A 13,629-nucleotide genomic window follows, 5' to 3' on the forward strand; every position below is an offset into this window, starting at 1 on the left:
AAATGTAAGCTGGCACAGAATCCAGGCTTTTCCTCAAGGGTCTGTTCTTTGCAGAGCTGTTCTGTGACCCACTTTCTATTGATTGAAGCAGAAACTAGAAGCCCGGCTTGGACCTCTGAAAGTGCAGTTCTCTCTCTGCTATCTTTCCTCTTATCCTGAGAGCATACACAGGGTATTAGGGAGCAAAAACCCAGAGAGCTGATGATCTGAGAGCAGGACTGCGTTCAGTTCTAGCCAACAAGCTTCTCATAGTCTTTGTCACCTCATTCATTTAGTAATTCATTTGATAAACATTTATTGTGCCAGACACAGTGCTGGGTGCCACACAGGAAGCTGTGACCAAGACAAACACTTGATGGGAGCTGGGCTGCTTAGGCTGGAGCCACGGGGGCACATAGAACTTGAAGTCCCCCAGGTCTTTTTTTTTTTTTCTGTGACAATACTGATTTTGTTTCCTACCTGTTTGTGATAAACACTAGAGACTGACCAAACCTCAGGCTTGCTTTCAAAATTCATCTAATCTAACACCCCCCACTTTCCAGATGTGGCTGTGGAACTTCAAAGAAGGAAATGATACATGAAATCTGTTGTCAGGGTCAGAACTGGGACTAGAGCACCAAACCTCTAGCACCTGTTTGGGGCTGGTTTCAGGAGATGGTCCCGGGCAAATGAAAATAAACTTCCTCCTCTCTTTTTTTTTTTTTTTAACAAATATTCCTTTATTTGGCTGTCTTGGATCTTAGTTGCAGGCATGTGGGATTTTTAGTTGCAGATCTAGTTCCCTGACCAGGGATCCAACCAAGGTGCCCTGCATTGGAAGCACGGAGTCTTAGCCACTGGACCACTGGCGAAGTCCTCACTTCCCTCTCTTTTCAGCTGAAATGTTTAAGACTCATGCCTACTGCCTCTCTTCTCCAGGAAGCCTTCCAGAGAGCCCTAATCAGTTCCTTAAAGACACTACAACATTCTTGCCTATATCTCTATTGTTGGTATCTTTTTCTGCTACATGGTCATCGATTGGAGAGTTCTCCAGGGCCTGGAGAAGATCTCATTTGATTTGCCTCTTTAAATCTTTCCCCAGCCTACTTCATGCTTATAAGGGTCCCAGGAAATACTTGTTCAGTGAATAGGTAATATTAATACAATAAAGACCAAACTAATTGAGCTTAGCAGAAACCCTGCCCAAGAAAGGAGAGACAAGCCCAAGCAAATCCCAACTTTAAGCTAGATGGGACCAGTTTAGGGAGGAGCTTATGCCTCTGAGTCAAGAGAAGTGGGGGAGGAGGACGGAGGGTTCTTCCAGGAAGGCAGCTGTGATGTAGTTTCCATGACAATGAAGAAGATTCTGTCAGATCCTGGACAGAGCTCTCCAGTCCCGGGATCTCTTAAGGATACCCAATGTTTCTGAGTTCTTCCATTTCTCTGGAGGGCCCCTGGCTCCCTGGACAGTAAGTGCTTCCTCTCCATTCCTCATCCAGGGTTATGGCTGAGGGGCCCTCCCACTCTGGCTCTGGCTCAGAGTGCTGGCTGAATGGAAGAGGATACTGCTGCTGTTGCCATTGGCCTCTGATTCAACATCCAAGCTCAGAGCAGTGACACCTCCAGGGGAAACATTTGAGCCTCTTCCAGGGCTTGAGACAATTGGGGAAAGGAAGGAATAAAGGGGCTGGAAGTTTCTGTTGGAAATCTTATCACAATAACCAACATTTAAGGACTTCCCTGGCAATCCAGTGGTTAAGACCCTGCTTTCAAAGTAGGGCACATAGGTTTGATCTCTGATCAGGGAAATAAGATCCCACGTGCCATGAGGTTCAGCCAAATAATAATAATAATAATAATATTTTTATTAACATTTCTACAATACACTGTGGAAAATTCTTAAAGAGATGGGAATACCAGACCACCTTACCTGCCTCCTGAGAAACCTGTTTGCAGGTCAAGAAGCAACATTTAGAACAGAACATGGAACAATGGACTGGTTCAAAATTGGGAAAGGAATACATCAAGGCTGTTTATTGTCACCCTGCTTATTTAACTTACATGCAGAGTACATCATGCGAAATGCTGGCCTGGATGAACCGTAGGCAGGAATCAAGATTGCTGGGAGAAATATCAATAACCTCAGATATGCAGGTGATACCACCCTGACGGCAGAAAGCGAAGAGGAACTAAAGAGCTTCTTAAGGTGAAAGAAGAGGGTGAAAAAGCTGGCTTAAAACTCAGCATTCAAAAAATGAAGATCATAGCATCTGGTCCCATCACTTCATGGCAAATAGATAGGTAAACAATGGAAACAGTGACAGACTTTATTTTCTTGGGCTCCAAAATCACTGCAGATGGTGACTGTAGCCATAAAAGATGCTTGCTCCTTGGAAGAAAAGCTATGACAAACCTAGACAATGTATTAAAAAGTAGAGACATCACTTTGCTGACAAAGGTCCATATAGTCAAAGCTATACGTATTTGGTTTTTGCAGTAGTTATGTATGGATGTGAGAGTTGGCCATAAAGAAGACTGAACACAGAAGAATTGATGCTTTTGAACTATGGTGTTGGAGGATACTTTTTTGAGAGTCCCTTGGACAGTGAGGAGACCAACCAGTCAATCCTAAAGAAAATCAATCCTGAATATTCATTGGAAGAACTGATGCTTAAGCTCCAATACTTTGGCTAATTGTGAAGAGCCGACTCATTAGAAAAGACCCTGATGCTGGGAAAGATTGAAGGCAGGAGGAGAAGGGGATGACAGAGGCCGCGATGGTAGGATGACATCACTGACTCAATGGACATAAGTCTGAGCAAACCCTGGAAGATGGTGAAGAACAGGGAAGCCTGGCTTGTTGCAGTCTATTGGGTCACAAAGATTCAGACATGACTGAGCGGCTGAACAACAGCAATAACATTTACTGAGCACATCCACATGCCGTGACCTGCTGCAAAGACTTGACCTGTATTTACTCCTGAAACCTTCACAGCCGTCCTGTGAAGGGGCACCTTCATTTTACAAATAGGGAAACTGAGGCCTTAGAAGCACATCTACCCTCAAGGATCTGCTCAACAGACTTGAGGACATTCCAAACAGACTCAGGGGCCCAAAGACTACATTTTGAGTGAACACACAATGGAACAGGTAGAGGACACGCCTGAGCCACAGAGTATACATGGATATACCCCAAATAAAGGAAGCTCACAGTCCCCTCCTAGACACACAGCTTCATGAAGGACACACACAACATTCAGGATACAGTGAAGGACAGGGAAGTCTGGTGTGCTACAGTTCATGGGGTTGCAAAGAGTGAGACACAACTGAGTGACTGAACGACAACACACAACATGCCTCCTTACACCCCCCATTATACCTTTGGTGGGGGCTGTGCAGGTAAATGCTTCCTTCTCTAGAATAATGGGGCTGGACTCTGACTTGTTTCCCAGGAATCTAAGATATAAAATGTAAATGAGGATTTTAGATATGCAGACATTCAACAAAGGCAACCTGATACTTCCCTGAGAGCTGGAAGTTTGGAGCACTGGGATGAAGAGTGAGAGACACTTGGATTAGACCAGGAGGCCCAGGAGCCATCAGAGAAGCAGGGTCCCCCAGATGGACTTTCAGAGTATAGGATGCTGAGTGACCTACCCAGCCTAACTGATTAGGGGAGAGAGATGTCTCCAGAGCCCTGGCTTCCTTGCTGTGTGAAAGAGCTGAGAGTTTCAGAGGCTTAAAGCGGGGAGCTGAGAGGGTAACCCAGCTTAACAGTAAGGCCAGATGGATGAGATAAACAGGGTCAGGTGGGAACCTATGTCCCTTTATGTATGTGTATGTGTTAGTTGCTCAGTGATGTCTGGCTCTTGCGACCCCATGAACTGTAGCTGGCCAGACTCCTCTGTCCATGGAATTTTCTAGGCAAGAATACTGGAGAGGGTAGCCATTCCCTTCTCCAGGGGATCTTCCCAATCCAGAGATTGAGCCTGGGTCTCCTGCATTGAAGGCGGATTCTTTATCATCTGTGCCACCAGGGAAGCCCTTTAGTGTCTTCCAAACTGGAGATGTCACCAAGGGGAATGAATCAGAGAATAGGGTCTGGCCCTGGAGTTGGGGGAGCATGGGGTCTTTCCCATGGGCTGGTGGCTTTCCAGATGGCCCTAGTGGTAAAGAATCTGCCTCCAGTGCAAGAGACATGAGATGTGGATTTGATCCCTGGATCGGGAAGTTCCCCTGGAAAAGGGAATGGCTATCCACTCCAGTTCTTGCCTGGAGAATCCCACGGATAGAGAAGCCTGGCAGGCTATATAGTCCATGGGGTTGCAAAGAGTTCTCTACAACTGAAGTGACTTAGCATGAGCACTATGGGCTGAGGGGTCAGAAAAAAGAAAGTGCCACTTTTAGACTTCACTTTGGACTCTTGGACTGTCCTTGTTTCACAGTCTGACTTTCTCATATTACTTCCTCTATACTGCAGGGATTCTGAGCCCAGGGTCCATGGATATGCTACACCCTGAAACTAAGTGTCTGCATCCGTGTATTTTGCTGATGAGAGGTCCAGAGGTTTTATCAGAGCCATCACAGATGAGTGTATGATCCTCCACCTCCCCCAGGTTAAGAACCACTGCCCTAATGTCTTTTAGCCTAGCTAGCTTCACAAAGTGAAAGTAAAGTCGCTCAGTCGTGTCTGACTCTTTGCAACCCTTTGGACTCTAGCCTACCAGGCTGCTCTGTCCATGGGATTCTCCAGGCAAGAATACTTGAGGGGGTTGCCATTTCCTTCTCCAGGGGATCTTCCCGACTCAGGGATCGAACCCAGGTCTCCCACATTTCAGGCAGACGCTTTACTCTCTGAGCCACCAGGAAGCCCTTATCTTCACAAACATCTTGTCAATTTATGTGATCTTAAAAGTGGTTGAAAAGGCAGCACTTTTGGAAACTCTGCTTGGGCGGGAGTGAGGCCATTGCTTCCCTTGTTCCTTTCTACCTTCCACTTAGCTGGAGAACTCTCTTGACATGACATGCCCCCCCGCCCCCGACACTGCAGAAGAGGGAGAGGCTCTCCCTGCAGACAGTTGGCTGGGAGCACGTGGTCTGGCTAGAGGAAAGGTAGGGGTAAAACGGATCTCTTGAGCAACCCCAGAGGGCGCCCTGGTAGAGGAGAGCCGTCCCAGGAGAAAAGTCCTAAATATGAAACTGTGGGTAGAAACGGGCCTCTCTTTCTCTTGGGTGTTGTAGGGATGGAATGTACTTGGGAACCTTGGGAGAAAAAGGAGGAGGTGGTAACCACAGCCTGACACTCGTGAGATCTTGTGCATCAGCTAGAGCCCACAGTCAGGAATCTGAGATGGGAGGGTCTTCTCCCCCATCTGCTCCCCGCCCCAATCCACCCAGAGTGATTCTCAGGAGCAGAGGGACGAACACAGTGACCTCCATGGGGCCGAGCCAGTCCCTGGGAGGGGTTGATTTTTAGGACTGCCCCCCTCTACCCCGGGAAGTCACCTTTTGGAGAGCTATGTAAGGACTGGTCAGACACCCTATGAGGAACATTTCAGTATTTGTAAACAAGGCTAAATAAGTCTGTCCTCCTTTCATCTGTAATATTGTCTGGGGAGGAAATTTGAGCCTAGTGGTGGGAAGAGTCTAGGAGGTCAAAGGGTGTCCCTGAGGAAAGTCATTTTTCTTTTCAGAAGGTGCTGTTGACTTCAGCTTTTCCTCTTTGCTGCTACAGCCACTCAGGACTCTCCTACGCAAAAGCCAAGTCTTCCTTGTCTTGCTCTGTCTCTTCCCCTAATAAAATTAGTTTCTTTATTTATTGGCTGCACTATGCAGCATGCGAGACCTTAGTTTCCAGGGATCAAACTCAGGCTCCCTCTGCAGTGGAAGCACAGAGTCTTAACCACTGGGCTGCCAGGGAAGTCCCCCGCCTATTAGTTTAGGTTTCAACCCTTGGTCTTTAGACAAGGCAGCCCTGCTCAAGAAGGAGCCATCTCTGAAAACTGCAGGATCTAACAGTATCTTTTTTTTTCTTCCCCTTTTGAGATTTTTCCCTTTCTGTCAAAGATAGACAAACGGACAAATGTCAGCAGCCTGAAGGATGAGAGAGAAGTAGGTGCCAGTTGGGCAGAATCCATGATGATTCTTTTCCCTTTTTAATTAAGTGAGGATTTGAATTATGAGGGGCCATAGCTCCTGCTGGGCGGGGCGCTGCCAAGGGGAGGCAATTTCTCTCTTTACAGATTAAATGCCATTTATTCCACTTAGTCTCTCCTCAGTTCTCTGAGAGTGTCTATATTTGCTCTTGTCATCTCGAATAATGGACCACTGAGTGGATGCCCCAGCTCGCTAAGGCAGTGGCAGGGAACTCACAGCGGGCTGAAGCCTGGATGCTTGGCTTCCCCTGGACTCTTTTTGGAGGAAAGAGTGGTGGTGGTGGGGGGGTGGAATTCGTGATTTTATTTCTGAGTGATTTTCCCCCCCAAATTAGAAACTCTTTTGTTACCCATGACTCCCCCTGAGGCATCGTAAGGGCTTCTCTGCAACTCCGGGGACTGCTTCTATAGATTTATTTCTCCTTTTGATTCTCAGCTGTCCTGGCTGGCGACCCCAGCCCAGATTTATCTGGTAACTTACAGCCATGGTTGGTTGATTTACGATCTGGGGCCATGGAACCCAGAGCCCAGGAAATGATGCTTCGTTCTGGCAAAGGCGCTGCTTTTTTTTCTCTCCGTGGGGATCAAACACCTGGGTGGAGAGAGGATGGCAGAAAAGAAGGATGTTAGGGGAATGCATGCTGAGAGGACACCTCTCCCAGGTATTCTGGATGGGGCAGGTGTTCTGGATCCCAGTTTGAGTTTCCAAAATGTGGAGTTTTCACGTGTGCTCGTGTGCTTTACATTGTATTGTTTTCCTAAGCCTTTTCAGATAGGTTATCTAATTCCTTTTTTCCCAGCATTCTTTGAAGTAAGTCTTTTTAGTTCCATTTTATAGTTGAGTACTCTAAAGTTGAGACATCAATCCGCCTTCTGTCACCTGAGGATGGAGGTGGGGGAGATGGGAGAATGGACTGGACTCCTACCTCCTGATTCCCTGTTCGCGCTCCACTCAGCTCTAGGAGCATCCTCATCTGAGAACCAGGTAGAGACAAAAGCATATTGTTCTTACCAGCCTGATCCCCAGTCCTCTGATATCCTGACCCAGCTGACCCTTCCCTCCCTGTCGTTTCTTTCTTATGTTCTTTTTTTTTCCCCCTACAAGTCCCATTTTCTTGTTATTACCTGTTAGGGTCTTTTAAATTGTGTATCTTCTTAGGGGGTGGTTCAGTATTTTCTTAAATTGCACATCAGGCACGAATGTCTCCCACAAAGGGAAAACTCATGGTGGGGGGAAGCATTTTGCTCCCTAGAAATTGAGAATGTAAAGTATATTTAATTAAAATGATAAATCTGATTTTCAGTTTTGTTTTTACTACTGCTAAAACTAATCTATTTTATGCACGTTTGCAGAAGGCTGCAGCCATCAAATCAGAGAATATTAGAGCTGGGAGGCACCTGGAGATCTTTCTGGGCCAAACCTTTCATTTTATAGACAAAGAAACTGAGTCTTGATTGGGGAAGGGACCCCTGAAGTTCCAGTGATATGTGAAGGGCTGGTTCTTCACGGTCCCACCTTCTTTCCCTACTTAACTGACTGGTGTATCTCAAGGGCAGGATTCTTCTAGCTGTGTTTCTCTCTCTAAAATTTTCTCTCCGCACCGCCCCCCCCACCCCGTCCCCCCCCACCCCACCCCCTGCAAACTCCTGCTGGGTGGAGCTTGGCCTCTGGAACTCCTCCCATGCCTTCCCAGATGGTACAGATCACTTTTCTACCCAGTTCTGATCTCTGACTTTCCTGGCTTCCCAGGCTGGATCTTTATTCTCAGAATTATTTGGTGTGATTTTAAATTGTGTTTGGTTCTCTGTAATTTTCTCTCTGCTTCTTGAAGGTAGTAACCAGACCTTTGTTGTTTCTTTTTTCGGTCCCAATTGTGTCTGCAGAGTTGAAAGCAGAAGCTATTGAATTGAATTTTTATGTTGATTTTGCTTAAAACAAGGTTGGTAAATGTTCCAAACCATTATTGATCTGAATAGGTAAGACATGCATTTGGTACAAAATTCAAAAGTCGTATAAGGCTCTAGCAAAATTTTATCATCTCTCCCCTGGCAACCCATTTTGTGTTACTAGAAGCAGCTGAAATGTTCAATTTCTTGGGCATTCTTGGTGAGACAAACAATACACTTATACACAGCAGTTGCAGAGCCTGCACACATACTGAATCTCCTCTCCTTTGTTCACATAAATTGGGCATGACTAATATCAAGAGCCAAAGGAACTTCATCCTCACAGAGCCAGGACTAACCAGAGAACAAGTAATTCAGTAAGCTGGACCAGAACTCCTAGAGGTTGTTATATGTACTGTTAAGATGACTGTGTCCCTCTCGCCCACCTCCCATACATTTAACAAGCCGTAGAACAAATTGAGTGGGCTTCACTGATGGTTCAAATGGTAAAGAATCCGCCTGAAATGTAGGAGACCGGAGTTTGATCCCTGGGTCAGGAAGATCCCCTAGAGAAGGGAATGGCTACTCACTCCAGTATTCTTGTCTGGAGAATTCCACAGACAGAGGAACCTGGTGGGCTACAGTCTGTGGACTTGCAAAGAGTCAGACACAACTGAGCGACTAACACTTTCACTTTTGGCTCAGGACTACAGATAATGGGTAGAAAATGCCAAGTTAACAGGGACAAGCCCCATTTCAATCTCTCTGTAAATGTATGTGCAAGGTGTCTCTGGCTGCCTCCTTTCCCTGGTGTATCCGGACTTTAAGCCTCTCTAGCTCCTGGTGTCTGGGCTGATGTTTGGACGGGGGCATCAGATTTTCTGGGCAGAGCTAGGCTAGCTATGGGGTCAGAGGCTCCCCATGGAGGGGAGGAGGCTGAGTCCCAGTAACCTGAAAACTCCTCTCAGGGAAATCAGGCAGGGACACTGCCAGGTGAAAAGGAGAAAGCAGGTGAGGTGAGGGTGGGCTGCCGCTCTTTTCAGTCCTCCTGACTACTCCTTCACCTTCCCTCCATCTCCTCCAGGCTGCTGTCCTGGGGAAGCCTCCATAGCTGGTTGGCCATGGATTTGGATTTGCCTGCTCACAGGCAAAGTGACCTTTCTCATTTACTTGATATTGGTGGCCAGGCTCATTTCAAGTCTAGGGGGAGAGGATTTGAGGTCCCCAGGGTCTAGACTTTGGTCCCTGGGTCAGGCAGATCCCCTGGAGGAGGGTGTGGCAACCCACTCCAGTATTCTTGCCTGGAGACTCCCTTGGACAGAGGAGCCTGGTGGGCTACAGTGTTATAGAGTCAGATGTGACTGAGCATGGCATGGCATGGGTCTAGTCTGCAGTGGCTGTTGAGATGCCATGCTTCTGGGGACAAGGTGTTCTGCCTTATTTGACAGAAAAGTGGGGATCTAATTAAAAGGCAGGAGGGGGGATTATGGGTCCATGTGTGTGTAGGTACATAAGTCATTGCTTAATTTCTCACTTCCGAGAAATCAGAAAGAGGCAGTAATTTCTTCAGAATGAGGAGTCCCTCCATCCCACCCCTACCCTATGACTCCCCATTGTCTGCAGGATACAATCCCAGCTCTCAAACATGGTCTCCCAAGTGTTCACACTCCCCAGCCCCAGGCTTTTTTTTTTAAGAAGATGCTGTTTAAAAAATCTTCGTTTATTTACTTAGGCTGTTGTGGGTCTTCTTGCTGCATGGGCTTTTCTCTAGTTGGGACAAGCAGGGGCTATTCTTCACTGCAGTGCATGGGCTTCTCATTGTGGTGCCTTCTCTTATTGTGGAGCATGGGCTCTAGGGCATGTGGGCTCAGCAGTTGAAGCTCCCAGGCTCTAGAGCACAAGCCCACCAATGGTGGTGCGCCTGCTTAGTGCTCTGCAGCATGTGGGATCTTCCCTGACCAGGGATTGAACCCGTGTCTCTTGCACTGGCAGGCAGATTCTTTACCACTGAGCCACCAGGGAAGCTTCCAGTCCCTTACTTAATACCAAACTCATCACCATTCTAAGACACATGTTTCCTTTTGGGTTTCTGCCCTTTTTTCAAATGCTACTTCTTCAGCCTGAAAGAAGCACAGATTCATCTATACTTCCATAGATGTTCATCGACAGATGAAATTTGTTCATCTACAGGTGAAATCTCACAAGGCCCAGATGAAGTGTTTCCTCCTCATTTTCCCAACAAATTGCCAACATCTTCTGGGTCATAGAAAAAGCAAGGGAATTAAAAAATAAACATCTACTTCTCCTTCATTGACCATGCTAAACCCTTTGACTTATAGATCACAACAAACTAGAAAATTCTTAAAGAAATGGGAATACCAGACTACCTTACCTATCTCCTGAGAAACCTGTGTGCAGGAGAAGAAGCAACAGTTGACCAGGGAATGAAACAACAGACTGGTTCAAAATTGGGAAAGGAGTATGTCAAGACTGCATATTGTCGCTCTGCTTATTTAACTTATATGCAGAGTACATCATGTGAAATGCTGGACTGGATGACTCACAAGCTGGAATTAAGATTGCCAGGTGGGAGAAATATCAACAACCTCAGATATGCGAATAATCCTACTCTAATGGCAGAAAGCGAAAAGTAACTAAAGAGCCTCTTGATGAAGGTGAAAGAGGACAGAGAAAAATCTGGCTTAAAACTCAGCATTCAAAAAACTAAGATCATGGCATCCGGTCCCATCAGTTGAGTTCAGTCGCTCAGTCGTGTCCAACTCTTTGTGACCCCATGGACTGCAGCATGCTAGGCCTCTCTGTTCATCATGAACTTCCGGAGTTTACTCAAACTCAGGTCCATTGAGTCGGTGATGCCATCCAACCACCTTATCCTCTGTCGTCCCCTTCTCCCGCCTTCAATCTTTCCCAGCATCAGGGTCTTTTCAAATGAGTCAGTTCTTTGCATCAGGTGGCCAAAGTACTGGAGTTTCAGCTTCAATATCAGTCCCTCCAATGAATATTCAGAACTGATTTCCTTTAGGACGGACTGGTCGAATCTTCTTGCTGTCCAAGGGACTCTTAAGAGTCTTCTCCAACACCACAGTTCAAAAGCATCAATTCTTTGGCGCTCAGCTTTCTTTATAGTCCAACTCTCACATCCATACATGACTACTGGAAAACCATAGCCTTGACTAGACAGACCTTTGTTGGCAAAGTAATGTCTCTGCTTTTTAATATGCTGTCTAGGTTGGTCATAACTTTCCTTCCAAGGAGTCAGCGTCTTTTAATTTCATGGCTGCAGTCATCATCTGCAGTGATTTTGGAGCCCCCAAAAATAAAGTCTGACATGGTTTCCACTGTTTCCCCATCTATTTCCCATGAAGTGATGGGATCAGATGTCATGATCTTAGTTTTCTGTATGTTGAGCTTTAAGCCAACTTTTTCACTCTCCTCTTTCACTTTCATCAAGAGGCTCTTTAGTTCTTCACTTTCTGCCATAAGGGTGGTGTCATCTGCAAATCTGAGATTATTGATATTTCTCCCTGAAGTCTTGATTCCAGCTTGTGCTTCATCCAGCCCAGCGTTTCTCATGATGTACTCTGCATATAAGTTAAATAAGCAGGGTGACAATATACAGCCTTGACGTACTCCTTTTCCTATTTGGAACCAGTCTGTTGTTCCATGTCCAGTTCTAACTGTTGCTTCCTGACCTGCATACAGGTTTCTTAAGAGGCAGGTCAGGTGGTCTGGTATTCCCATCTCTTTCAGAATTTTTCACGGTTTATTGTGATCCACACAGTCAAAGGCTTTGGCATAGTCAATAAAGCAGAAATAGATGTTTTTCTGGAACTCTCTTGCTTTTTCGATGATCCAATGAATGTTGGCAATTTGATCTCTGGTTCCTCTGCCTTTTCTAAAACCAGCTTGAACATCTGGAATTTCACAGTTCATGTATTGTTGAAGCCTGGCTTGGAGAATTTTCAGCATTACTTTACTAGAATGTGAGATGAGTGCAATTGTGCGATAGTTTGAGCATTCTTTGGCATTGCCAGTCCCATCACTTCATGGCAAATAGATGGAAAAACAATGGAAACAGTGACAGACTATTTTCTTGGGAAAATCACTGTGGATGATGACTGCAGCCATGAAGTTAAAAGATGCTTGCTCCTTGGAAGGAAAGCTATGACAAACCTAAACAGCATATTAAAAAGCAGAGATCACTTTGCTGACAAAGTCCATATAGTCAAAGCTATGGTTTTTTCAGTAGTCATGTACACGTGTGAGAGTTGGACCATAAAGAAGCCTGAGCACCGAAGGATTGATGCTTTTCAATTGTGGTACTGGAGAAGACTCTTGAGAGTCCCTTGGACTGCAAAAAGGTCAAACCAGTCGATACTAAAGGAAGGAAATCAACCCTGAATATCCACTGGAAGGACTACTGATGATGAAGATGGAGCTCTAATACTTTGGCCACCTGATGGAAAGAGCTGGCTCACTGGAAAAGACCCTGATGCTGGGAAAGATTGAGGACAGACGGAAAAGGGGGCAACAGATGATGAGATGGTTGGGTGGCATCACTGTCTCAGTGGACATGAGTTCGAGCAAACTGGGAGATAGTGAAGGACAGGGAAGCCTGGCAAGCTGCAGTTCATGGAGTTGCAAAGAGTCGGACACAACTTAGCAACTGAACAACACTTAACCCAGCAGAGCACCCTCTTTCGAGTCGGACAGGACATTCAGAGTAGGCCTCTCTTGGAGGGAGACCTGGTCTCCTGCATTGCTGGCATGAGTTTGCTCAGCTTTCTCCCCTTGGAACTTTCTAGCTCTATGACTTTGGAAAAGTTACTTAGCTCCTCTGAGCCTCACATGTGTGTGATATGGAATAACTGAGTAACACATGTTAAATGGTTGGCCTGGACATGGTGAGGGCTGAAATAAAGATCTGCTGTTATTTTGGGCTGTCATTTACGATGTACTCCCATCTCCTAGCATAGCTCCTGGCATGTAGCAGTTACTTAATAAATGAAAAAAATGGGTTCATTCATTAATCAATTGCATTTCACCACACCCTCCCACCTCAACCCCAAAGATGCTGTTATTTCTCCAAATTTGGAACCTCAAATGTAGCATCTGTTTGCTATTTCCTTTAGTCTGCTGTTTCCTCTGGAAGGAAGGGCCTCTGGGGCTCCACACAAATTGACACCTGTCCCCACCCCGACTCCGTCCCAGATATCAGGTAGCAGAGGATGTCCTGAAGTGGCAGTCAGCAAACCAAGGTGTGAACATTTGTCCAGTGAAATAGCATGAGACAGAGAATTGGAGGAATTCAGGCTCCAACTACTGTTCCTGGCTGTGTGACCTTAGGCAAGTTACTTAGCCTCTCTGAATCCCCCAGTTGTGGCATGAAAATGTAGAGGTGGGTGAGACTCAGCAGTATAAAGCTGCACAGAGATTATTCTGATGGTCCTCCTTCCCTGCCTTGGAAGACTGATATGGCAGGGTCAGAGCTTAGGGTTTCCAGAGTTTGAAATTCTGAGAGGACCAGGAAAGAGGGGTGGACCAGAGCCACCACTGTTACCCTAGCCACAGAAAAACAGGTGACTTG

The sequence above is a fragment of the Bos indicus x Bos taurus genome, chromosome 19, assembly GCF_003369695.1.
Source record: "Bos indicus x Bos taurus breed Angus x Brahman F1 hybrid chromosome 19, Bos_hybrid_MaternalHap_v2.0, whole genome shotgun sequence".
NCBI lineage: Eukaryota > Metazoa > Chordata > Mammalia > Artiodactyla > Bovidae > Bos > Bos indicus x Bos taurus.